Below are 26,700 nucleotides of genomic sequence, written 5' to 3' on the forward strand. Positions count from 1 at the left end.
GCACCTGTGAGAGGAAGAGAGGAAACACACTTTACAATCTGTACATGATGTTAGCACACATGCACACATGCACACATGAACACATGAACACATGCGCACATGAACACATGAACACATGCACACAAGCACACAAGCACACATGAACACATGCACACATGCACACATGAACACATAAACACATGCACACATGCACACATGCACACATGCACACACATACACACACACACACACACACACACACACACACACACACACACACACACACACACACACACACACACACACACACCAGCAATCCAACACATACTCAATAATGGGTGAAGGTGGGTGCCAGTATCACAAGGCAAACAGTCACCTCACACTTGTCAGCATGCAGAATATGTGTTACTCAAGACCATGCAGTGCAAGTGTAGATGGCCCTCTTTAATGACATTATACATGGCTTTGATGCATGTGTGTAGTTGTTCAGTGATTGGCTACACCCTGGAACAGAATGTGTACATGGACACAACATTGCTGTGCATGTATTATCAGCTCTGCAATGTCCTGTGCACCATCACTCACAGGTATACATACCATGGCTGCATGTGTTATCTGTGTGACACATAGATTGCCATGTGTGATTACAGTGTCTGTGTCCATAGCAGATAATAGTGGGCACAGGTGTAGCACATGCATGCTATGTACACACGGGATGAGTGGTGCATGTAGACGTGAAGGAATCCCAGTGCTCAACATGGCACTTGTACAGTGGTTATGGTGAGTGTGGGACATATTGCAGATATGTCGGTGCCAGCCATGACATGGCATGCTACATGACTGCAACATTAAACACCACACATACCCAATGTGTGTCATGTGACCTATACACCCAATAGCATTCCAGGACATATATGTGATACTTTGTACAGATGGTGACTGCTGTGCATAATGTGTATACTGGCATATGTAAGCACACACACAACATGCTATGCATATTGTGTATAGGTGCATATGTTTGAGCACACACAACATTGAGGTGCAAAGCAATGACTGCTATGTGTAGTACTGTGGTCACTGTAACTGGATGGGGTGTAGTACCATGTGCCATCATACCTCCTAGCATGGTATACCTGAACTGCAGTGCTGTGGCTACGTTCACAATTACACAGCCACTTTGTACATGGGTGTGTGAGGTGCCCAATAGGGAGCATTGCCTAACATGACTGTGTTATGTGTTGAAGAGTGTTGCACAGCCCCATGATAGGCCTCTACCCCTGAGGTACATCATGTGTGTGTGGATGAGATGTGGGATATTGAAGTGTGACCTTACAGTGGGTGTGTGGTAACGCCATATGTAGCATGTTTTTGTGTACTGCGTATGATAAACGTGTTATGTTGTGTACAGCTGTAGCAACTATGCCTATCCAATGTGCAGTATGGTGTTGCCACAACTGTGTCTGATGCTCTGTGTATTGCATGTCATTGAGGTAGCTACTGACATTACTGAGCTGTGTAACATCTTACAGCAAACATGCACGGCATGCATTATGTGTAGGTGTGTTACGTGTACATAGCCTACACCTCACCTATGACATGCACATTTCATTACCAACATTGCAGTTATACCACACTCACCAGCATGGATCGTCTGCCCTGCTGTCACACCAGAGGGACCTATGAGAATATGAGAGAGTTCATCAGTGGCCACAACTGTGGCATTGCTACAGTGGGTATGCTAAACTACAGTGAAACAACAGTCAACAGTCACAGGTGTAGAGACAATATTCCAAATATTAGTATTGTGTAACACTAGGCAGCACGACTGCTAAACACACAGTACACATCTCACGTAAACATAATCTAACAATACAGTTAACTGTAGTCTACAGATAGAGCATGTTACCTGCTCACTCCATGTGAACATGCTGGGTGGCTCCGGCCTCCATGACAACACATGTCACAGGTTGCTGCTGCTGTTGTCCAGGAGCCACCATGCTTAGGAGCAGCTCCTCCACTCTGGTGAGGGGGGGGGGATGAATGGCCACCCCACCACCTGTGGCAAGCTGTTGTCTTTGGATATCAGACGCACGCTGCCGGACATGTCTAATTAAATCACTGCAGTGATGGTGTACCTGCTCATATGTCCAGTTATGCATGCCTGTGTCATTTACCCAATATTCAAGATCCTGCCACAGTGCAGTCCGCTCCTGCTGGTGCTGGCTGCTTCAGAAAAACAGCATTGTGTACTGCTGCAACAGGCTTTGGCCAATTTCATCTTCCTCCTCTGCTGTATACAATGGGTTGTGTTGGTGGGCCATCTGGCTGAAAAAGATATGAACAATATGTGTGAGCGAGTCCTGTGGCACACTTTAAACCTTTAACCAAAGATATCACTTTACTGACATATATACCATCCATTTGTCTGTCAGGGGTTATACACGTTCACTACCACTTATTGGTTCTCAGGCCACAACTGACTAACAGTGCCTGACACACTCTATATATCACACCACTACACAACAGTACCTGGCACACTGTTTGTGACACAATGCACAACCTCGACACAGGGGTATTTATCACGCCAATGCACGAACAGAGATGTCATCCATTGCAATGAATGTAAAGTATAGTTACAGTAGTACCAGTTAACCACCCTAGTCATTGATGCCATAGCCCTGCCTAACATATGTGTACAGTTGTTACTATAGGTGGCATACTGCTGTAACAGAGTATATATGTTGCTGGATACACACGTATACCCTGTAACATACATATGATTGCAGCCATGGTACAGGCATAATTACACACACATCAGACAAACATACAACGCACCACTGTATGCCAACACAGATGAGCATTACCTGTGTACCATACAGTACTGTGTGCCACTACTTACAAACCCTTATGCCTGAGTTTTGTCCTCTGTGCAGACTACAGGAAACACACAAGACAGTGTTTCCAAGCAATGTGAACACACACCATACTGTGCTGTTTAGGCCTACAGCTTCAGGTAGTACTACAGTTCCTATGAGAGTTGGATTCACCAGCAGTACCACTCGCTAAGCATACATGTATTGCTTTAGCCTACAATGAGACACCACGGTCATCAACAAGGAACTACTTTCCATTGTATGCCATACTACTATGTCTGCCTAACAGTACAATACACATCTTTTCCTGGCGTCACAGCTAGGATAGACACTACCATGTCAATACAACTTCACACTAACCTATCACAGCTTTACAGACCTTGCACACATTCAGCATTACACTTATTCAACCTCACATAGCAGATATTGCATTGAGTACATGTGTGAGTGCATAGTGTCATAGGTAGGTTATATGCTATTGGCCCTAGGGCCTATGGCAAACTAGCCATATGCTACCCTGGTCTTTGACACACATGTACTTTGATTTCACTTGCCCCTACCAACCAGAACCACAGAGGGGGTTCCTGGGGTGTATTACCAATCTCCCAAACAATCATCAGGGGTATTTATGACAACTGCTAATGAGGAGCTTTGTTTGCTATTGCTAGGTGGTCTATTCCAGTGTATGGCAAATCTCTGAGATAGGAACCTATCCCTCCAGCATGTGCTGTTTAGTGAGCTGACGAGGTTTAGGGCCCTAGAGCGTGTATCCCGGAGGGATTGTGATATGTTGCCATGGTGGTTGTCACCCAGCTATGGGTGTGACATACCTCTGTATGTCCGGCAGAGGTCATCTCTGGTGGCCGGTATGCAATACAGTCTAGATGTGGTTTTGTGAGTCAGTCTGCATAGGGCATCTGTTTGCGGCCAGTATTACCCTTTGTGAGGTATGTCTGTGGCCTTTCCACCTGCTGTAGTTGTCATGTGAGGTACATACCACATAGGGTATTGTGATGAGTAGAGGGGAACACTGACCTATATTTCCCTAGATGACACACCTGTTGTCATGACACATACCACACAGACATATTACAGGTCTAGTGTGGCACTGTCTTTATCAAAGAGGTGGCTACTGTCCACCTGTGTCCCATGTTTCCTTTTCACACCTTCAGTGTTGGGTAGATCTCTACCTATGTGTTAGTTAATGGGTACAGTGTTTTGGAAAGGAGGAATGGCACTGCAGTATCAACACTTGTCTACAGTCCATGCCTTGGTCACCACATACCTGTTGCAGTACATGTGGCCCCATGTCTCTCTCTCTATATATATATATGTATTTATATATATATATATATATATATATATATATATATATATATATATATATATATATATATATATATATATATATATATATATATATATATATATATACATATCTATACACATACATGTACACATCCATTGCTGTACACATAGATGTACATATAGGCACATGTACAGTCCACCTTTCATGGTGGGGATATCAGTCATGCGACAGCTGTGGGATGTACAGTTATGTGATTATATTGCACAGTGTTGTGCAGAATGCATGTGGGTGTCCTCGGCCCATGTAGCTTTAGCAGGCCTCACTGGCTGTAACACAGCAGATCTGACAAATCAGTCCCACACCGTTTAACCAGCACATGACATATATCAGCACTGCATGCTGTTTTCTATGCCACACACTACGACCTACATAGATATATGCATATAACAACCTTCAACGACAGATATCTGCCCACCCTTCACTAACAGTTGCAGTATGTCCCTTGCCCTATGCACATATGCAGATACAGATAGATACATACTGCTGCCACACATGGATGATTTGCAGTGTGTAGAGTACTCTTCAGGAACATCTACTACATGCCAACACATACATATGAGTTACATACCTTACCTTTGTATTTCCCTGCTCCGTCTGTTACAGTTTTGTAGTTTTTTTTTTTGGTTGGTTGTTTGTTTTGGGTTTTCTCCCTCTGTTTCTGTTTCTGTCTCGGTTTCTCTCTCTGCTGTCTGTGTCTCTGTCTGTCTCTCTCTCTCTCTCTCTCTCTCTCACTCTCTATCTCCCTGTACCTGCAATGATATTATTGCATGTGTGGACAGCAGGTACAGCCTGCTTTTCTAGGTATCTGCACTTGTGCATGTGACAGCCTCTGCACCAATTGCTGCCCACCATTCAGTAATTGCATGCAGCCTGCTGTGTGCTGATTGCATTACTCACTGTGATTGCAGCCCACTGCTATATAATGCTAGGTTAGGTAGGCATAGCCCTTTCAGATTTCCAAGGTGGGGTCCATGCTTGTTTGCTCTGGACACCGTTCTGTCAGTCAGAAGGTTGGTATATGTCTCTTATCTGAAACTAGGGTTGTAGCCAGTGATATGCATGTTGTACTCAAACCTGAATGTTGCTGTTTCCAGTACACACTTCTCAGTGTAGACATATACTCACCCCTCCAAATGCTAACACAGGATACATGGGAGTATGTACTTTCTTTCTGAATTAGACATTTAACTGCCATACAAATGTGGTTAGTGCACTGTATTCCTGTGGCACATGCAGTGTTTGTGGACTGCTATACTGTAATTATTACGTTACTCACCTCTGAACAGTTTGTGGTTTGTTTGTGTTGACATTAGCACAGACTGCTTAACACAACTGGACATATTTCAGTACTGAGTATGCCTACCCACACCCTGTTTTTTGCCTGAATGCACAGGTGTGTTGTACCTTTGGGTAGGGGTGCAGAACTGCAAAGAGCATTTTTTATTATCATGTGAGGTTTATCTTGCTGAACATACAGGATTGCTGTGTACCTGTTAGTCTATCAAGGCAAGTAGTCTGTCTGCGTAGCTCCCACCTGTGGACATATCCAGATGGTAGCTAGAGATTAGCCTATTATACTTTGTCTGTGCACCACACCAGTCTTTTCAGCACTGGCACATTGGCATTGTCGCATTTGGTTGCTAGCAGTACATGGCTACATCCTGTGATATTTCTGTGTTGTACTCCTACATAAGGGCATGCTTGTGGAACTCCTTCCAAAGCTATTTGCAGAGTGTGTAACTTTCTTGGGAATCAGAGCATATGTATACCTACACCTTTTCTGACGTGCAAGCAGTGTCTACTCTCACCTATTGAGATTATTCATTACGTGTGATTCCACACTTGTCTGCCTAAAGTTAGTACTTTCCAGAGTTATTCAGTGGGGCACAGCTAATATTTGTTTACAAATCAGGGACATCCCTGTAAAGCAGTCACAGTTGGAGTGTCTGGCCTCTGGCCTAATCAACTTTGCCAGTATTTATCCCGGTCTGATATTGTGTGGTGTTTGTAAGGTGCTACTGTAACATTATTCCCTGCTTGGATGGCTGGTTCTCTTTTCACAGTCATGTCATGCAATTCCACAACAACTGCTGGTAAAGACCCACAGAACAGGATTTGTGTTATACCATTCCTAATTTCCATTTACATTCCCTCATTGTAATGCATGATATATTTGTGTCAGCACCAAGTTATTTGTATATCTGCTGTGGCTTAGTGGTAATTCATGCAGTCTGTTGTGTCAATGGTCTGGGATTCGAGACTGGCAGTGGTCTTTTCTTTTGCTGCTGAGCAGAACAAGGGCCCTTCCATAGAGTGACTAAGGCACTTTTAAGCAGTTGTAAGTGGGTTTGCATGATGCTTAGCAATGCTTAGCTAAGCACACACAAGCGCACACTCGCTTAAACCCGCTTACTACCTCTTAAAAGTGCTTACTCCCGCTAACCCCCGCGCTAATTTCTTTTAAAGAAAAGAAAATGGGGAGATAGGAAAGTGGTGAAAAAGGGGGCACAAAGAGGGACAGACAGTAGGTAAACAAGCTCAGGATGTGCAGGACAGGTGTAGGGAAGGTCCATAGCTGCCCATTTCTTTACCAGCAACAGCTGTGCATATGCAATACATTTGGAGTGAAATTTGAAACCTTCCACCTCTAGGAGAGGGGTGAGGACAACAAAGTATGTTGTATTGCCAATGATAAGTATCAGTTTACATGTCCAGTGGACATGTAAACTGATAATTATAAGTTTACATGTCCAGTGGACATGTGTGTGAAATGGGCAGCTATGTATGGGGCGTAATTTTTTTGTGGGTACAGATTGCCCTTTTTTTTTTTTTCAGGTGAGAGTGGAAAGTGAGGTAGAGGAAGTAGATATTTTTGGGGAGGTAGGTTGGGGAGGTAAACAGACAAGACAGGCAAGACGCATACAGGGGCAGTGTATGACACATGAGGTGGGTGAACACAATTGACGGGGATGGATGTTTGGAAATCGCAAGCCCATGAGCCCACAGATGGTAACAGTGGAACTGAGATCCCCACCCATGGGCAGTCACCACTGCACCTTCACAGCCCTGAGGGTGGCTGTGCTGGGGGCTGCTTAGGATGGGCAGCCTCACCCGTGAGACGTGCCACTCTCGCCTCGAGCTGGCATAGGGGATCAGCGACTGAACACTGGATCTCCCTATGCACCACAGCCTGGACCCTTCGAAGGGTGACAGGTGGCCCTTCTCCACCCACGCTTGCACAGGGATGACAAGCCCCATCCCCTGCAGTGCTTCCACCTGTTCTGTGATTAGGTGTGTTTAATTACAACATAAACAACAGCATTCCAGATTAGTTGTATCAGCATGCAGTAATATTCCCATTAACCCAACACACCAAGATTCCAACAGTTGAACAGCAAGCATAACACATGCATATATTGAACGACAGTGGATATTCCAACAGCATGCAGGGATGTTTGGTAGCAACAGGCCACCATGACTGTGGTGTTTGAACAGGACACATGCATCAACGTGTGTGCAAATATTTATAGAAAAATAGGACATATGTCACACAAATATTTAAGATTACACATACCCATCAAGGTGTGGAATTGCATGGTTTATGCACATACAGTAGGGTGTAGAAAAATACCTCGATTAACATCTTATAATTACTTTTAGTCTACACTACATTCCTAGTGACTGCAAGTGTATATCCCCTACATGTATTATTACACTTGCCACCATGCATTAGGTTGTGTAATGGATTTGGCTAGTTCAATATATGCCTGATCTATATCTGACATACTAACTGTCCAAGATGCAGATGTTACTGCTACATATTCCTTGATTGCATTTATATTTCTTTATCTACATATCTGGATGTTTTCAATTGACATTTTCACTTCTATTTGTACAGAACCCTGCATTTTTTGACACACACTCACATTTCTGTGGAACAAATTAACATGCTACTCGTGTGCCAGATTTACTTATGCATGCCAGCCAGTAACTGACTGTTGAGGACTGTATATATGCTTCACAGCCACTAGCACTTCCATCACCCACTTTATATGGGACTGCACAATTCTGGGTTGCCAGCACTTTTTAAAACAGTACTATTTGTATAATGCAAGGGTACAACAACATTTCAAACTAAGTGACACAGACACACTCCGGGTTTTAGACCTTTATTAATGACATTACACACTTTTCCACAGACTCACTCCTTTATTTGTTATAACGGTGCATATGGAAGACATATTCAAGACCTATTATACCTTTATTAATAGGTTAGAACACTCTTTTTCAGGCTCACTCACTTATTTTATATGACAGTACCTGCAGAGATATTATTCTGTACATATGTTACCTTTCTTAATGGGTTACTGCACTCTTTTTCTGGCTCTCTGACTTTTTTATCTGACAGTACATGCAGAGGACTTATTCAGGCCATTTATGGCTGTATTATTGGACTACAACATTTTATTTCATGCTCTCTCCCCTATTTTATATAACAATACATGCAGAATAATCACTAACCTGTCTGGTGGCGCAGCCTTAGCAGCCTATATGCATAGGCTTGCTGATTCACAGCACGGTCACCTGCAGCTGTAAAGTAAATTAAGGGATTTTGAGACATACCTATCCGTTATACAGAATCAGTTATCAATTCCTACATACTGCATTCCATGGCTACCTACTCAGTTGTGGGGCATCCTATCTCCCACGGGCCTCCTATATCCATTGGTTCAGGTGGTCCTGCTTCCATCTCTTCAGGTCTGCATGGTGGTGACGGACTTGCTCACCAGTCCGAGGAACACCTATGACACTGGTGATGTCATGAGCTAACCGGTTGCAAGCCTCTGCCTTGTACTCCGTCCCTTGGAACTGGCCCTGCAGGAGTCTTGAGTCATGATGGTGGACAAGGAGCCAAACCATTTATTTTGACTCCTTGATGCCCCAACGTTGCGCTCGGAAGCATGTACCCTCTCCAGCACCAGCCATTCTAACTGCAGATGTGAGCTACAATCAGTTATGGCGAGTATTCCTGCCTATGGGGCTTAAATATGCCGCATTTCCCACACTTTTTTGTGATTGGCCATTTCTGAAAATTCTCGGCTGACTGCAGACCTGCTTAGTAATGGTTAATCAACCATTACTAAGTATATGTATGTTAACAGTGGCTGTTTCTCCTAAGTTGTCATGGCTTAGTGGTTCTGTGCTGTGGTTATGATGCACAGAGTCCTGGGTTTGAACCTTGTCATTCATTTTATTTTCATACTGTCCAGACAGGCTAGGGGGTGTGGCTGCGTTTAAGCAACTTTGCTCTACGTTGCTCCACCGTGCCCTACGGTGCCCTGGTTGGTGCAGCACGCACGTCCGTGCAAACACATTACGCTGGTTAAAGCGCTATTTCGCTATGGGCACCTCTATTGCACTGGGTAAAGTGCTCTTAAACTTTGGGCAACTCTATTGCACTGGGTAAAGCGCTACTAAACTATGGGCACCTCTATTGCACTGGGTAAAGCGCTATTAAACTATGCGCAACTCTATTGCACTGGGTAAAGTGCTGCTTAACTGCAAGCAATTATATATCAGGATCCTTTAAAAATGTAATATTTTGTTCACTGATACATTGGCCATTTCACTGCTTTTTACTGATATTTTAATCATATGTGTCAGGTATTATTCCATGTACTGATTTAAAACATAAATAAGAAGGGGAGTGGTGTGACTCGAACCGTGAATGCCTCTTCTTTGTGCGAACGCTCTACTATTACACTATTGCTATTTGGTGTGATTTGCATAAACATTCTTTCTTATGCTCTTCCATGTCGGAATTGCTAACTACAGCTAAGCAATGGGCACACCCGCGCGCACATGTGCAAATATGGGCAGCTATTTCGGGAATTTAAAAAAAATAAAATTAATTTTTTACTTTTCATAACTGTGATGGGGGTTTACAATGTCAGGGAGTGTGGTGTTGGGTGCAAGGACATTTGAGCGGACTCGCTCTTGTGTACTTTCATTTTCCTTTTCCAAACCTTGCAGGGGCGTGGCCATTTAGACTGCTCAGCAATCGGACACGCCCCCTGCTTTCCTACCCGATCCGTGTAAGACTTATGGGTGAGTCAGTGTGCCCTCATGAATATTCGTGGCATGCTGACATCATACCGTTCAACTGCAGCCTCCGAGTAAGACTTATTAAGTCTTACACGGAGGATTCGTGAATCCGGGGGTTGATGTTTTTTGTTTATATAAATGTAAGATTTTGTATGTCATATGAAATAATTTAATAAAGATGTTTATTGGGAAAAAAAAAGAAAGTTAACTTCTCTGCATTATTAAATCCAAACTTGTTTTTAGGACATTAATTACTGTAAGCTAAGTATAACATGTTTTTTCTGATGTATATCTTATTCATTTTTTGATTTCCACCAAAGAGTTTTCATTTGATTTTTCCTGTATAATTGTGCCTTGGCAATGCATATTTACTAATGTAGAAATTAACTATATCCTGGATCTCACTGACATTATCCTGAGCAGACTTATTTGGGTCACTGATAATAGTTTCCCAGTTTGTTTTCATAAGTGTGACATTCACTAAATCTCAATTTTCATTTAGAAAGCCTAGGAAAGATGTTTTATTTATGAATGAGGTTGATTTTATAATCTTAGGTAGAAGATAATGTTAACATGATTCACTTTAATAAAAGAAAGTATTACCATGGGTGTGCACCATAACGATTGTGTATTTATTCTTGTTAAATAAAGGTTCATTGTTCATTACCATTAAGAGGGGTGCTAAAGATATTCTTCAATAAAATTATTTAAGAGATTGCTTCTATACAAGCTAAGATAGAAACTATAATCATGTTCTGTGAAACTATTTCAGACATCATGGTGTAGTTTGAGATAAGGAAGCATAGTTGTGCTTTGTCTGTTAAGCTTCACTATAAACAAAAGACATTGTTAGACAGTGTGACTGAAAACATAGTTAGAAACATTGTTGAAACAGATTAATAGACCACTGGATTGTTACAACCTTGATTTATAACATGTTCTGTATTAATAAGAGTATTGTCGAGCATAAGGAAATTTACCAGATGTGGGAATACAAGAAGTAATTTTCATGAGACAAGAAAATGTCTAAAATAATAGCTGACATTTTGATGATGAAAGGAAAGTTTATTGCATGATATAACAGTCAGATAAGTGTAAAATGTAATTGGTGAATATTCCAAAAGAACCATCTATGCCACGGAACTGAGATTTATACTTTGAATGTGTATAATAAGCAAGCCATCAGTCTGCCATAGTTAGATTCACTTTTCTGATTCTCAAGATGCTGCTATTCTCTTCAGTATAACAGAACCAGCTTGCAGAAACATGACTGTCCCCAAGGATTTTATTTGGTATTAACTACTGCCATATTTTCAATTCCAAAACTTCAGAAATGTTTCCAAAGCACGAGAAGTCAAACATGTTACTTTAAGACCAAAGTACCCATAGTGCATTCAGCAAATTAAGTGTATGATTCAGAGTGTAACTAATGCTATGTTATGTTATTTAAATAATATTTTGAAGAAATTTAATGCACACTGAGTCAAATGGAACAATATTTCACATTCTAGCCTAGAGCGGTAGGACTGTATCCTTCACAGTTATAGATGGGAAGAAGACTAAGGTCAAACCTCCCAATACTAGAAAGCAGAATACAAATAATAAAAGAGTTAAAGTGATGTTTGAGCAGAACTTAGGTTAAACGCTGCAAATCCAAGCTACTGTGTTAGCTCATCCTCAAGTCCCAAGATACTATTTGTTTTGAAGAGATGATATGCAGCTGTATAGGTACAACTGGATCCACTTATTTAGAATTTCAGAATGAGTCTGTGTGTGCCTGGCACTCGGATTGCTGGACTACTAAGAACTTATCAGAAACTGTAATGAAAGTGCCAGCACTGTTTACCACCACATTATCATCTACCTCCCATGTTGCTGCTAAAGAGAGGGGTATTGAAGTAGAACAGGGTAGTCACTACTATATTCACTATACTGAAGCCAGTGATGTAGAAAGGAAGGGGCAAACAGGACACCTACTCCAGTTGCCAACTTTAGGGGGTGCCGAACATTAAAAAAAAAGAATAGTTTAAACGCTTACACTCTATAAATTAAGTAAATGCAATTGTTTTGTAGACAACTTGTAAACTGTTGAACTGCAAAGCTATCCTGCTTATTTTAAATGCATTTAAAACTACCTTAAAAAAGAACAGACAGTTTACAAGCTATCTGAAATGATCACTGCAACTGCTTAATGACAGCTTGTAAACTGTCAAAATGTCCTTAAAAAGTTTGACAGTTTACAAACTGTCATTAAGGGAGCTCTTACAGACAGCAGGGGGAAGATACCAAATGGGGTGCTGCCCAGACAGCCAATTTCTTATAGTACAGCTTTAGGTTTTACACATTGTCTCTGCTCAGAAAGAGTATGATACACTCCTTAACTAAGTTCCCACGCTGAGCCACAGGATCTATAGGGGAGAAGGGACAGTTGCCCCAAGTGCCAACTTGTAGGAGTCGGTAAACAGGTTAATAGTTTAAGTTGTTATGATGATCATGTGTGACACATTAATGACATCTTGTAAACTGTCAAAATGTTATTTTCTTTTGAAGGAAGAAACACATTGTTAGGTGAACAATAACTTGTTATTTCCTAAATAAAATAAAAGTATGACAGTTTATAAGCTGTCATCATAATCAACTGGGGAGGGGTAGCAAATAGGTGTGTTGTTCAAAGTGCCAGTGTCTGAAGCTATAGTTCTGCTCTCAGCCAGAGTACACTTTTTCAAGTGGCACTCATAATAGGATTTGTATAGACTCCTCCCCAGGATGAGCAAGCCAGTATATACCTTCCTTTCCCATCAACCCAACTGACTACTCCAGCGTCCAAAGCCCTATCCTAAACAAGGTTGTATCAGCTGTCAGGGCTTTATCCCTCTACACCACAAAACACAGGCTGAATTAAGGGCTGCTAAAAGGATTGCAGCTCCTCCATGAGTGTTTTTGTTAAGAAATGATCAGCCAACGAACCTTACATTATTGTTCATAGGTTCATAGGTAGGTACTAGGCTATTGGCCCTAGGGCCTATATAAGCCTAGCCAAAAGGTACCCTGGCTTTCACCACCCAAAAAAATTATTTTCCTGTGCCCCTGTCGAGCAGAGCCATATAAGTAATCCCCGGGGTGAATTTCCTATCTCCCATCCAATCATCAAGATTTTTCTGGAAGAGTGCTAAGGAGGAGCTTTGATTGATATAGATAGGTAGTTTGTTCCAGAGTATGAGAAATCTCTGGGACAGAAATCTATCCCTCCAGTATGTTCTGTTTATTGTGGTGACAAGGTTTAGGTCCCTAGAGTGTGTAACTCGGAGGGATTGGGATTTCTTTAAGTGGAGCATGTCCAACAGCTCTGGGTTTGACATAGCTTTGTATGTTAGACAGAGATTGCCTCTGAGTAGGCGAGATGTGATGGAGTAAAGCTGTAGTTTTTTGAGACGGTCTGCTTAGGGCATCTGTTTGAGGCTGGTAATCTTCTTTGTGAGGTATTTCAGCGGCCTTTTCAGTTGTTGTAGATGTCTTGTGAGGTATATACCAAAAGGGGCGTTGTACTCTATAATGGGTCTAATGAGTGATGAGTAGAGGGGAACAATGACTTCTTTTTTCCTGGATGAGAAACCTTTTGTGATAAGGTGTGCCTAGTAAAAGGATTTTCTGACTACTGTGGTGATGTGATTATCAAAGGAGCAACTACTGTCCACCTGTATCCCAAGGTCTGTTATCACAATGTCTGTGTTAAGTAGACTACTGCCTATGTGGTAGTTCATGGGTACAGAGTTTTACCAAAAGGGATGACAATGCACTTTTTGGTATTGAGCTTGAGACCATGGCTTTGACACCAGACACCTGTCTCAGTGAGGCCCTTTTGTAGGATGTCCACATCGTTAGGAGTTTTGATTATGGCTCTTAGTTTGCAGTCATCTGTGAACTTCATTAGCCAAAGACCTTCTGTGTTAGCCTGTACTTCAAAGAAGTAGATACCAAACAGGAGAGGATCCAGGACTGAACACTCTGGTACCCCACTTGTCACTGGTCTGAAGTTGGATTTAGAGTCTGCTACTTTCACAGTGTGGTTCTGTCAGTGAGCCAGTTGGCAACCCATATTGTGACATAGGGATTTACACTTAGTTTAGTGAGTTTATTTATAATTCCAGAGTGGGGGATGGTGTCGAAAGCCTTGGCGAGATCTAGATAGGCTGTGTGAATCACCTTACCCTCATCTACAGCTTTGGTGACCACTTCAAAGATGTCTATCAGGTTTAAGAGACATGATCTGCCTTTTACAATTCTGAACTGGGTGGGGTCCAGAGTTTGGAGATTACCAATGTCATTGTTTGTAAGTTCCATGATGATATGTTCCATAGCCTTGCAGACCAGGCTCATCAGGCTAATGGGGGGTAGTTCCCGGGGACCGTGGTGGCTCCCCCTTTGTGGAGTGGGATAACTGTTGCTGTGTGCCATTCAGTGGGCACAAAGCCTGAGGTGAGGCTATGATTGAACATGGTACTTAGGTGGGGTGCCAGTTTGTTCTGTAGTTCATGTAGAACGCAGCCTGGGATGTTGTCAGGTCCCATGGATGCTGTGTTCTTGGCTTTGGAGAGTGTGTTTTTTACCTGTGCAGCCGTGATTACAGGAACTTTGCATTCTTCCAGTATGGTTATGGGCCCTTTAGGGGATGAGAGGGGGGTAAAGTTAACACTGAACCAATCTGCCAGGATGTTGGTAATATGAGTTGGTTCTGTATATTTAGTGCCATTGTGCTGTAACTCAGAGCAGATCTGAGTGTTGCCATTGAGATTCTTGACATAGCTATAGAATCATTTGTGGTTGTCTTTAGAATCAGTGGCAATTTTATTTTTGTAACTAACTTTGGGGGATTTTATGAGGGATCGCAGCTTCTTACTGAGGCTGACCATGGAGTTCCTGCAATCATGGGATTTTACTCTTTTTGGCAACAGTTTTTTTCCTTCTGTTGTAGAGTTTGTTTATGGCAGGGGACCACCAGATTGGCTTCCTTTTTTTGGAGGATAGAATCTTGGTTTTGTTAGGGATTGCATGATCCATGCACTCATGTAAGTGCTTATAAAGTGCATTTGTGTAGGATTCAGCAGTTGTACCTTTATTGTCCATCAGCATGGATGTCGTGAAGTTTGCCACTTCTGTCTTAAGAAGTGTGAAGTTGGCTTTGGAGAAATTTTTTACGGTTGTTTCCCTAATGAGAGGTGTGGGCGGGATGTGGATGTCTAGGGTGATTAACTCGTGGTCGGATCTGACCAACGAGGAATTGACCTCTGGTGTGGAACACCGGTTGCCCATTGTCAAAGGAAAAATATACTTTAAAAATTATCAATACACGGTAGGTTCAGGTTAAGGCACTTTAATCTTGCTGCAAGGAGACAAAAATGTGCTAATACAGAGTTTGTCTGACTAGAATCAGGAAATGCAAGCATTTTTATACATTTTCTAATAAGACATTGCTTACCAAGCTGACGTAGTGAATCACAAGTTTTGTCATCGTCATTTCGTAGTGATTGTTTTTACAATATTCTGCTTGTACTATCAATTTTTTATGAGAAACTTCCTAAGAAAAACAATGTCGCCTTGGCTACCACCGGTTAGATATATGCAATGTTACCACAAAGCAAGTATAGATTGCAGTTCATTTCTCCAACAGTCCTTTGTCTATGTTATCTACTGCAGCTGTGCGTGTTCTCATACTTCAAACAGAGCTGATTGTTTAAAATCATTACATTACAGAATATAGCATTGTTCATTCTTTGCTTCCTGACCTAGCAGATAATCACCTGCTTCTCAAGTACATTTCCAAAAGGCATAAACATGAATATTGCTGTGCTAGCAATTACTAGGTCAGAGGGCATCTTGCAAGTTTCAGAAAGCACCCTGCAGTTTCAAAAGCATCTTTTAGTCTCATATGAAACTCAGCTGTATATCAAATAGTGCATATAAAATAGAATGAAAAACGTGTTAACTTATTTAGTTTCTAATTAGCATTAAGCACACACATTAATACATATTTTTCTGACATTTCCCCCCTGTTAATACTTTTTAATTCTATTTTCAAAAGAATAAACAGTTTGCTTCTTCTCCTAACCTCTTCCACTCAGGATTTGCAGTTAAGAGAATCATTCAGTTTAAACTTATGAAAGTGTTTCACATTTCTACAATTCTTCAATTTAAGTACTTTGATACAAAGTCTCAGAAACTGATATATCTATGAATTCTTTGATTAACTTTTTCATGCAGGGAATACCACAACAAATGCATGCTCCTAATAGGAGTAATCCCGCACAAATGGCAATCAGAATGTTCATTAGGATGGAACCCCACCCCCCAAACAAATTCTGGAAAAAGTCCATCAGAGGGTTTGGGCCTGGTTTGGTCATGGTTGACACTTGCTGGATTACCTCAAGACGGTCGTTTATTTTGTGCTGGTTGTCAGGAATGTACGAACAGCATTCTTCTTTTATTAAAGCGCATGTACCACCTCTTGCCGCTAGGGTGAAGTCAAGAGCCATGCGGTTCTGAAGCACCACAGTTCTCATAGCATTCAGTTCATCAGTCACTAATTCGAGAGCAGAAAAAGTTGCATTGCTCATAACTTTCAGAAGTTTAGACAGTTTTCTCAGCTCCCAAATCGATTTCACTGCGCCATATGCAGGGGTTATTCCAGCCCATGATATAATGGTGTCACTCAAGTCCATGTGTGTCAGTTTATCTTTGTTTATTACGGAGTTATGGTTTCTCCATCCTGCTTCGATTCGTCCTACTGGATTCTTGGGTCTCTTAATCGGACTTCTGGGTTTGCTGCTGACCTCTCTGACGTTTCAAATTTTTCCCTGAGGCAAAGCTGCAGTGTGTCATATGGCCGGAACCAGGTAACCCAAAAAGCAACTGCCGGACCAATTCTCAGGTAGCCATTTATATGCTTTTTTCCCACAAACAAAATAACAATTCTCTACTTTAGTATTGATATAAGCTTGCCCTGCATGAAACATTTTCTTATCAATAATAGAAAGCTGTTTTAAAAGAATAGGATTATGCTGTATCTCATCAACACTCTTATGCATCTTAGCAAAATATGCATCATAGTTTGTAACACAAAAAGTTTTAGTCTTACTAGGTTTAATATAACATTTATAAGAAACAGTCACATTGCAATTGCTCCAACCCACCTGAATAGTGTAATTTTTGTAAAAACATACAATCCCTTTTTGTGTAACAGGTAGGTACAATGCTATCTTGTGACTTCACAGATGTAGTATCAAAAATCAAGTTTTCCCAGGTCTCATTGACCCCTAGGGGGACAGCAGTCATTAATAATCCCCCATATGCTGTCAGTATAGCTGTGCAAATCCAGCAGTTCGAAATATTGAAAGTCTCAGCATACACATATTTAATTGCCTGGTAAGTGTTAAAGTTTGGATGCCAGTCTATGAGTGATGCATCCCATTTGATCAGTTCAACTTTTGTGGCTGGGAAAAGGAAAGGCCACAACAAAAAGATCAATGTTATCAGTATGGCTATCAGAATAATCATGCAAATTTTCTGAGGTTGTTCTGCATCTTTGTTTACTCTATACCTGGTCATTTTGTTCTCGTTGTACAACAGTAACAAGGTTTTTGCCCAGTTCAAAGTTCTTAACCAGTTTACGTGTCAAATGAATCCAGGACGCTCGCTCTGTGATCTTGACTGCAGTGGGTGTCGACAGTAGTACCTGGTACGGCCCTTCCCACTTCGGAGAACTCCAGTTCTTTTTCTTCACGACCTTCACCCAGACCCATGCTCCTGGGGCTACTGCTGCTTCCGATGGTCTGGTTTGCTCTTTATCTGAAACAGAATTTAACTGCAAAAGTTTGTTATTCAAAAATCGCCTCATATACCCTGCAAGTGAACTGTCAGCCTCCTGCTCTGCAGGCATGAGAGGTTTCCATTGAGGTGTATAATATGCCCTCCCAAACAGAACTTCAAAAGGAGTTAACCCTTTTGCATTTGGAACAGTTCTCATGCTCAACAGTGCCAGAGGTAAACAGTGCACCCAGTTCTTTTGTATCTCACTAATCAATTTTCTAAGCTTGTTTTTCAACACCCCATTATGCCTCTCTACTAATCCTGCAGATTGGGGATGGTATGCACAATGATTTTTCAGAGAAATCCCGAAATAACGGCTAAGTTGTTGTATAGTTTGATTTACAAAGTGTGTGCCATTGTCACTATAAATCTTTTCCAGTATGCCAAATCTAGGAATACTTTCTTTACCGAGGACTTTTGCAACAGTAGCTGCATCTGGATTTTTAATTGGAAAAGCTTCCACCCATTTGGAAAACATATCTATAATGACAAGGCAGTACTTCTTATTTTGGCATTTGTTCAGCTCTATAAAATCCATACAAATAGTATGGAACGGATACGGTGGTGTAGGGAAACTCACTTGCTTAGGTTTTAATGCCCCTTGTGCATGATGCTTGTTACAAACATGGCATGCTGCACAAAAATTTTTTGTGTAGTTTGTAAATCCATACGTTGTAAACACTCAATTCACTAACTGTACCATCCCCCCTGTTGAGACATGGCACTGCCCATGGCTCAACAAAGCTGCATATCTAAACATGTTAGATGGTAAAATCGGTTTCTTTTCTTTGGAGATGTACAGTCCCTTCTCAAGGATTGCTCCTCGTTTTATCCACTTTTGTTTTTCTACATTTGTAGTAAGTGTCTGCATTGTTTTTAACATTTCTAAGTCTAAAATCTCAGATGGTTGTAATTCCTCACTCAAAAGAAAAACTTCTGAAGCTGAAGCTGCTTGTTTTGCAGCTGTATCAGCCCTCGCATTACCTTTTGAAATTCTATCCTGTTGCTTGGTATGAGCTACGCATTTGCAAATAGCTACTTTGTGAGGTAACTGAATAGAATCTAACAAGTCTAAAATAAATTGCACATGGTTAATTGGTTTACCAGTAGATGTTATCATTCCTCTATTTTTCCACTGCTGTGCAAAAACATGTACAGTAGAAAAAGCATACTGGCTGTCAGTAAAAATGTTCACTCTCTTACCTTTTGCCAAGGTACATGCCCTTGTCAAAGCAATCAATTCTGCTGCTTGTGCAGATAAGTTGTGTGGTAAAGACTTTGCTTCTAAAATCTCGGTATCAGAAACTACTGCATACCCCTCTAGATTCTGTCCTGTAGGACCCCTCCTGCACGAGCCGTCCACATAGTATGTCACCTCGGCATCATCCAAGGGAATATCTGTGAGACCTTTTCTAGGCAGTGTCTTTTGCTCAATCTTCTGCAGGCAGCAGTGTGGTTTGCCATCTGAAGGGGTTGGGAGCAAGGTTGACGGATTCAAAGTTGTGCATCGTTCAATTGTCATATGAGGTTGCCTCAACAGTATAGTCATACAGGAAAGATGTCTAGCAGGAGAAAGATATGCTACTTTTTCTTGCAGTAAAATAATCGTGACTGCATGAGGCATTCTCAGTGTGAGAGGGTGGAACAATACTACTGAGGCTGAAGCCTGCACTACCATTGCAGCTGTGACTACTGCTTGTACACAGTGGGGCAAGGATCACGCCACTGGGTCTAGCTGTGATGAATAATAAGCTATGGGGCGTTGTTTGTCCCCATGCTGTTGTGTTAACACTGATGTCATATAACCTTGCTTACAATCTACAGTTTGGAAAAATCGTTTATGATAGTTTGGTAATCCTAAAACTAAGGAGGAAGCTATCAGTTGCTTCAGTTTGCAGAAAGCTGATTCTGCTTCTGGTGTCCACTGTAATAAATCTTGTGCTGCCATCGGCTTTTTGAATATCAAGTTAGTCAGTGGAGCAGATTTCAAGGCATAGTTTGGAATCCAACTCCGACAAAAGTTAGTAGTACCCAGGAAGGACATAATTTCCTTCTTGGTAGTTGGTTTAGGTGCTTGTAATATTGCTGTTTTTCTGTCTTCATCTAATATTCTGCCTTCTTTGGATATTACATACCCCAGGTATTTGACCTGTTTTTTCCAAAGTTGCAGTTTGTTTTTATTTACCTTGTGTCCTTGAGTGGCTAAAAATTGTAATAATGCTATGGTATCCTCTCTGCATTCTTGCTGGGTGGGGGCTGCCAGCAGAATGTCGTCTACATAAAGTAAAATCTGACTGCCTTTCGGTGGGATAAATCCCGCCAGGTTACTTGCCATTTCTTGTGCGAATATTGTTGGACTTTCACAATATCCCTGTGGTAGTCTCGTATATGTATACCGTTTCCCCTGAAATGTAAATGCAAACCAATGTTGGCTATCGGTATTGAGAAAAATGCATTGCTAATATCTACCACAGAAAAATACTTTTGTTGAGGTTTCAAATCATACAATAAAGTGTGTGGATCTGGCACCATAGGTGCCCTGGGTATAACTGTGTCATTTACAGCTTGTAAATCTTGGACCATACGCCATTCTCCATTTGCTTTCCTAACAGGAAATAAGGGTGTATTACATGGTGAATCAGGAGATTCTATCAAGACTCCTTCCTTAAGTAAGGCTGCTATTATAGGTTTGATTCCTATTTCTGCATCCTTTCTCAAGGGATACTATCTTTTTTGAGGTCTGAATGCTGATTTTGGCGTGATAGTAACTGGTCCTGCTGTATGAATAAGTCCTACATCTGATTTCCCTGTTGACCAGAGAGTCTCTGGTATGCTACATAAGGCTTTTTCCTCTTCCTCTAGTAAGAGTGCTACTCAGCTATCCTCACTTGCCTGTGAGTGTACAGCTGGGTGTGTCTGCGTTATCCAATTTAATTTCTGCTTCTGTACTCCCTGTTCGGAAAGTTCTAACTCTGTCTGCTTTTCCCACCTTGTGACTTTTTCTCCTAGGTCTGCCCACTTCAAATTTCTATATTTAGTTAAACTCACATGTGGTAATCGATTAGATTTGTAAAGTGCTAGGAATTCCTGGGGCAATGAACAACTTACTACACTGTGTCCCAGTACAAATTTCGTAATACTAATCTGTTAGCATGGTTTCTAAACAGTTCTTGCTCATATCCTTTATCAGGTCCTGGTCTGTTACAGTAATATAGAGTGCAATGCAACAAATGCTGTTTATCAGTGTCAAGGGAGGGGGATTTACTGATGGCTACATTCATCAGTTCTTCGGTTACTGCCCCTGGACCAGTCGTAACTAAGTCCTGGCTGTACCAATATAATGTTTCACCCTCCGGTCGCACTACAAAAGTATCCATTTGTCACTGTGCTTCCATACCCTGCATAGTTGGAACTACGGCTATGCCAAATATCTGCATTAGGTCTCTGCTCAAGAGATTTACTGGGCATTTTGCAGAAACAACAACTTTGCTTTCCTGGGTCATCCCTGAAACTGGGTCAGTTATCGCTATGTTGTGGGAGAGTGTCTCCCGATACAGCTGTCCATTAGCTGCTTTCACTAATATGTAGTCCAGTGATTCTGAATTTTCTGGTAGTTTGGAAGGATGTATCAGGGTCCGTGATGCCCCTGAGTCACACAGGAATTTGACTTCCCTCCCCTCTACCAGAAGTGTAACTTCCGATTTTGTGTCTGCTAAGTAGAGCTCTAGGCTCAATAATGCTAAGTCCAAAATTTCATTTTCTTCATTATCTATGAATTCATGTACATCCTCTATTTCTTCTGTCACATCCTCTACCCCTTCTATCACATCTTATCTTTTCTTGTTTATTCCTATCCAGTGATTCTTGACTATCATATAGTCATTCCTCACCCTCCCTATCTTCCGTGGTTACCTTCTTATTTTGCCTGCAATCCCTTGCTAAATGTCCCTTTTTCCCGTGTTTGAAACATTCACCCCTTTTCTTTCTCTCCTCAAAGTCCTCTGATCGTTTATCAGATTGTTTGTTTCCCTGGGTATTTTTCTTACCCTTCTTCCCAGTTTGTACTACAAAGACTTCTGATCCGTCTTCTACTGCAAATACTTGAGTTTTCTTTTTCTTTTTGCTATTAAAATGCCTTTCGGCATGTCTTGCATATTCAAGTAGTGACTGTAATCTACTTGTATGATGATCTACCATGTGCTTTGTAATAAAGCCGCTAATGGGTGCAATACTGCCTTTCAAAAATGCATTCTTTAGCTGCTGCTCATATGGGGAATCATGTGTTTGGTCTTCAGGTACCTGCATTCCACAATGGTTATTAAAACATTCTAATAATCTGGCATAATATCTATCAACAGTTTCACCTTCTTGTTGTATGCATTGATTAATGCAAGTCCAATCAGCCCTAGACTTCCATTTCTCAGAGATTCGGTCTGTCAGACCTTTCACTCTGTTGTCCAGTTCTGCGTTACTATGTGGGAGTGGTCTAAGTTCTGCGTCACGGGGATTCCAGTTGCCACTGATCATGTGTCAATCTGGACCTACGATTTGTCTAACTACTTTCTCTACTTCCTCTCCATTCAAATGGTAACGTAACCTCATGCCCTGTAAGTCTTCTAAGAATTTTCTAAAATCAACTTTTGGATGGGGAATACCCTCTGTGGCTTTCCGGATGTCTTCCGGTGTCCACGGTCTATATACTAGAAGAGTTGGGTCCTGTCCTGCCTGTCCTGCCTGCGGATTTGGTACTTATATGAGTGGACATATCTCTTCTTCACTCATAGCTTGTGAATTTTTATTCATTTCATATAATTCAATATCCCCTCTTAAGTTGCGTGTTCGAGACCTGGTCTCAAAAGGATCTCTGACAAACGGTTTTGGTTTTGCAGGAACAGCTGGGTATAGCGGAGGTGGATCAGCTTGTCCACTCACTTCATATTCTGGTAAGGGAAGCGGAGGGGGCGGAGGGGCCGTTGCTATTACCAAGTTATTGTCTTCTTTATCTAAGAACATTGCTTTTGAATTTTTAATCTTCTATTCCCTGCGGTTTGCTTCCTCAAGCCACCTGTGTGCCTGAGGGACTCCTAATTGTCGTTGCTTTTTTAGCTGACCTTTCGCATCTGTTTTAAGTTGTCTAACAAGTTTAATAAGTGAAGGTTTATCTAAATTACCATCAAATTTGTATTTATCAACCCATTTTGTATAATACCTAACATTATCGGCACGCTGTAATTGCATATATTTCGTGTCTTCGGTTAAGGGTGGGTCTCGGGAACTTTTCATGCACTGATTTCCCATGTTGCCTTAGCTGAGTTAGAAATTGTTACATAACCCTTTTTATCACGTGGTACCATGATTTTACACCTTTTCACAGTTTGTCTAGAATAACTGCCTACCTATTCTGTTTCCCTGATCTATGACAAGACAGCAATCTTTTTGTACCTGATCTGCACATGCAAATCTCCCTGACGAAACAATAAAACTGTAACAAGTCCCTGATCTAAAACAGAAAAAAGGTAAATTCCTTCTTACCTGACCCTCCGTGTGTTGATCTACCGGAATGTTGACTCGTCCTCCAATCCCAGATCAGAAACAGTGGCTGGCCTCTTTCGAACGACAATTCAGTCGGAGGTCTTTCAAAGCAGAAGAGCCAATGTGGCCACTTCTCCATATGGGTACATGCCACCGGGCCCAATTCTAACCTGAGACTAGAGTGAGAGATATATTTCCGGTCCGAAGGACCAAACTGTCAAAGGAAAAATATACTTTAAAAATTATCAATACACGGTAGGTTCAGGTTAAGGCACTTTAATCTTGCAACAAGGAGACAAAAACGTGCTAATACAGAGTTTGTCTGACTAGAATCAGGAAATGCAAGCATTTTTATACATTTTCTAATAAGACATTGCCTACCAAGCTGACGTAGTGAATCACAAGTTTTGTCATCATCATTTCGTAGTGATTGTTTTTACAATATTCTGCTTGTACTATCAATTTTTTGTGAGAAACTTCCTAAGAAAAACAACGTGGCCTTGGCTACCACCAGTTAGATATATGCAATGTTACCATTTAAGGTACTATGGCTAATTTGAGCACAAAGCAAGTATAGATTGCAGTTCATTTCTCCAACAGTCCTTTGTCTATGTTATCTACTGCAGCTGTGCATGTTCTCATACTTTGAACAGAGCTGATTGTTTAAAATCATTACATTACAGAATATAGCATTGTTCATTCTTTGCTTCCTGACCTAGCAGATAATCACATGCTTCTCAAGTACATTTCCAAAAGGCATACACATGAATATTGCTGTGCTAGCAATTACTAGGTCAGAGGGCATCTTGCAAGTTTCAGAAAGCACCCTGCAGTTTCAAAAGCATCTTTTAGTCTCATATGAAACTTAGCTGTATATCAAATAGTGCATATAAAATAAAATGAAAAACGTGTTAACTTATTTAGTTTCTAATTAGCATTAAGCACACACATTAATACATATTTTTCTGACACCCATGTTGGTAATGAGCAGGTCTAGGATATTGCTGCCCCTGGTGGGGGTGTGAATAAGTTGATCCAAGGCGTTGAAATTTATGAATTCCAGAAAACGTTGAGCACAAGAGTTGGTACATGAGTAGTTTTCCCAGTTAATGGTGGGGTAGTTGTAAATGAGGTTATGTCATATTTACAGTTTCACTTGTATTTTATTTATAATTGCAGCCAAGTTGTCTTATTGCAGACCTTTTTGATTGTGTAAGCGGGCTGTCTGGAGGTATAAAGTGCATCCATTAACACCACTAGCAGATATTTATTTATTTTAACATTTGTTTACCAAGAAAGTCCGACTGAGACAGAGTCCATTTTCAGGGAGAAACACTCAAGACATATCTCTGGAATGTGGGAGAAAAACAAAATACCCAGAAGAAACCCACACAAACATAGGGACATACAGACTCCACACAGATGGCACCCCAGCTAAAAACTGAGCCAGGGAACCTCTTGCTGGGAGGCAATAACACTAATCACTGCACTATTCTCATCTTTAGCCAAAAAACTTGCGTTGTGCACCTCAACGTAAGAAATGTTAAAAAAGCACTGGGCACCTACCTTTGAATAGCAAATCATATAATTCTTCAAGGTGTGTTTCATCAAGTAAAATATGCATTCATTTATATCTCCAAAAATATACTCTTTGTATGCATGACTAGATTCAACAGAAAAATAAGGATCATACATTACAGAAATATTACACTAATGCTGATTAACCTATTTTCAAATTCACCTGATAAAGTAATATAATATTATTGTGTGTCTGCATATCTATGAGAGGCAGCCATGGTGGTGCAGTGGTTAGCACTGCCACCTCCCAGCAAGAGGTTCTCCAGTTTGATTCTTGGCTGGGGGGGCCTTCTGTGCAGAGTCTGCATGTCCTCCCTGTGGTCACATGGGATTTCTCCAGGTGCTCTGTTTTCATCCCAAAAGACATGTTGTAGGTGGATTGGACACTCTAAATTGGCCCTACGTGTGAGTGTGTGCCTTTGGCACCAGGATGGTAACATAACACTGCACTACCAGTTTTTCTGCAGTCTGTTGTTCTACTGTGGTGACCCCCTAACCAGGAAAAGCCAAAAGAAGAAGTCTGCATATCTGTGTATTATAATAAAATGATTAATTATGCAATTGCCCACTAAACACATTTTAATAGCTGATGGTGTTATTGCTTAACTGTTGATTTAAGTCAGCTTTAAGTGTATTTACTAATATGGAGCATGCTTTGTAGAAAATAAAGATATATTTTTATATTAAACAGAATGAGTCAAGTGATGGAGCACATTCCTAGCTCTAGTAGTTTAAGGTTGCTGCAGACAAACTGTCCATGTATAAACGTTACCACACCAGTAATGAGTCCCTCCTGCCCACATGATCTCCAGCCACAGTGATCCATAAGATCAAACATCCTGCTTGTACCATACTACCTCTGTATTCTGTTATACTAGAGCAGGAGTTTATGCATTTAGTTGGTACCAAAAAATTATATGTACACAATGTCACTGATTTATAATTATTAAAATAATAAATTTCATTTTATTTCCTGAAATTCTGGGAAATACATCAGTAATTATTATGGAAGATTCTATTTATTACAGACATCCCACAATATTTTTTTATCTGTCTTGATAAAAGCCGAATAAATTTAGGTTTTAAATGCAATAAATGAAAGCAGACAAGTATCAGTACAAATAGTAAATATAAGAAGTTGTTTTAAATTGACTGATCTAGCCTGTAGCTTAAATCCCTTGCTTTTACTAGTACTTAGATACTACAAAATAATAGAATTTTACCAGACTGTCTATGAAAACAGAAAAATAGAGAGACAATGGGCACAAAATCACAAAAACAAAGTACTAGTTGAATGGACAGTTTAAATTTATGTGTAACAGGTTGGTTGACTGGCCTGTAATGTAAGCTTTCATTAAATCCATCTGAATAACAGGATGAAAGAATACTACAAGATATAAT

This window comes from Protopterus annectens, chromosome 2.part1 (assembly GCF_019279795.1).
Source record: "Protopterus annectens isolate FY-2018-M chromosome 2.part1, PAN1.0, whole genome shotgun sequence".
NCBI lineage: Eukaryota > Metazoa > Chordata > Ceratodontiformes > Protopteridae > Protopterus > Protopterus annectens.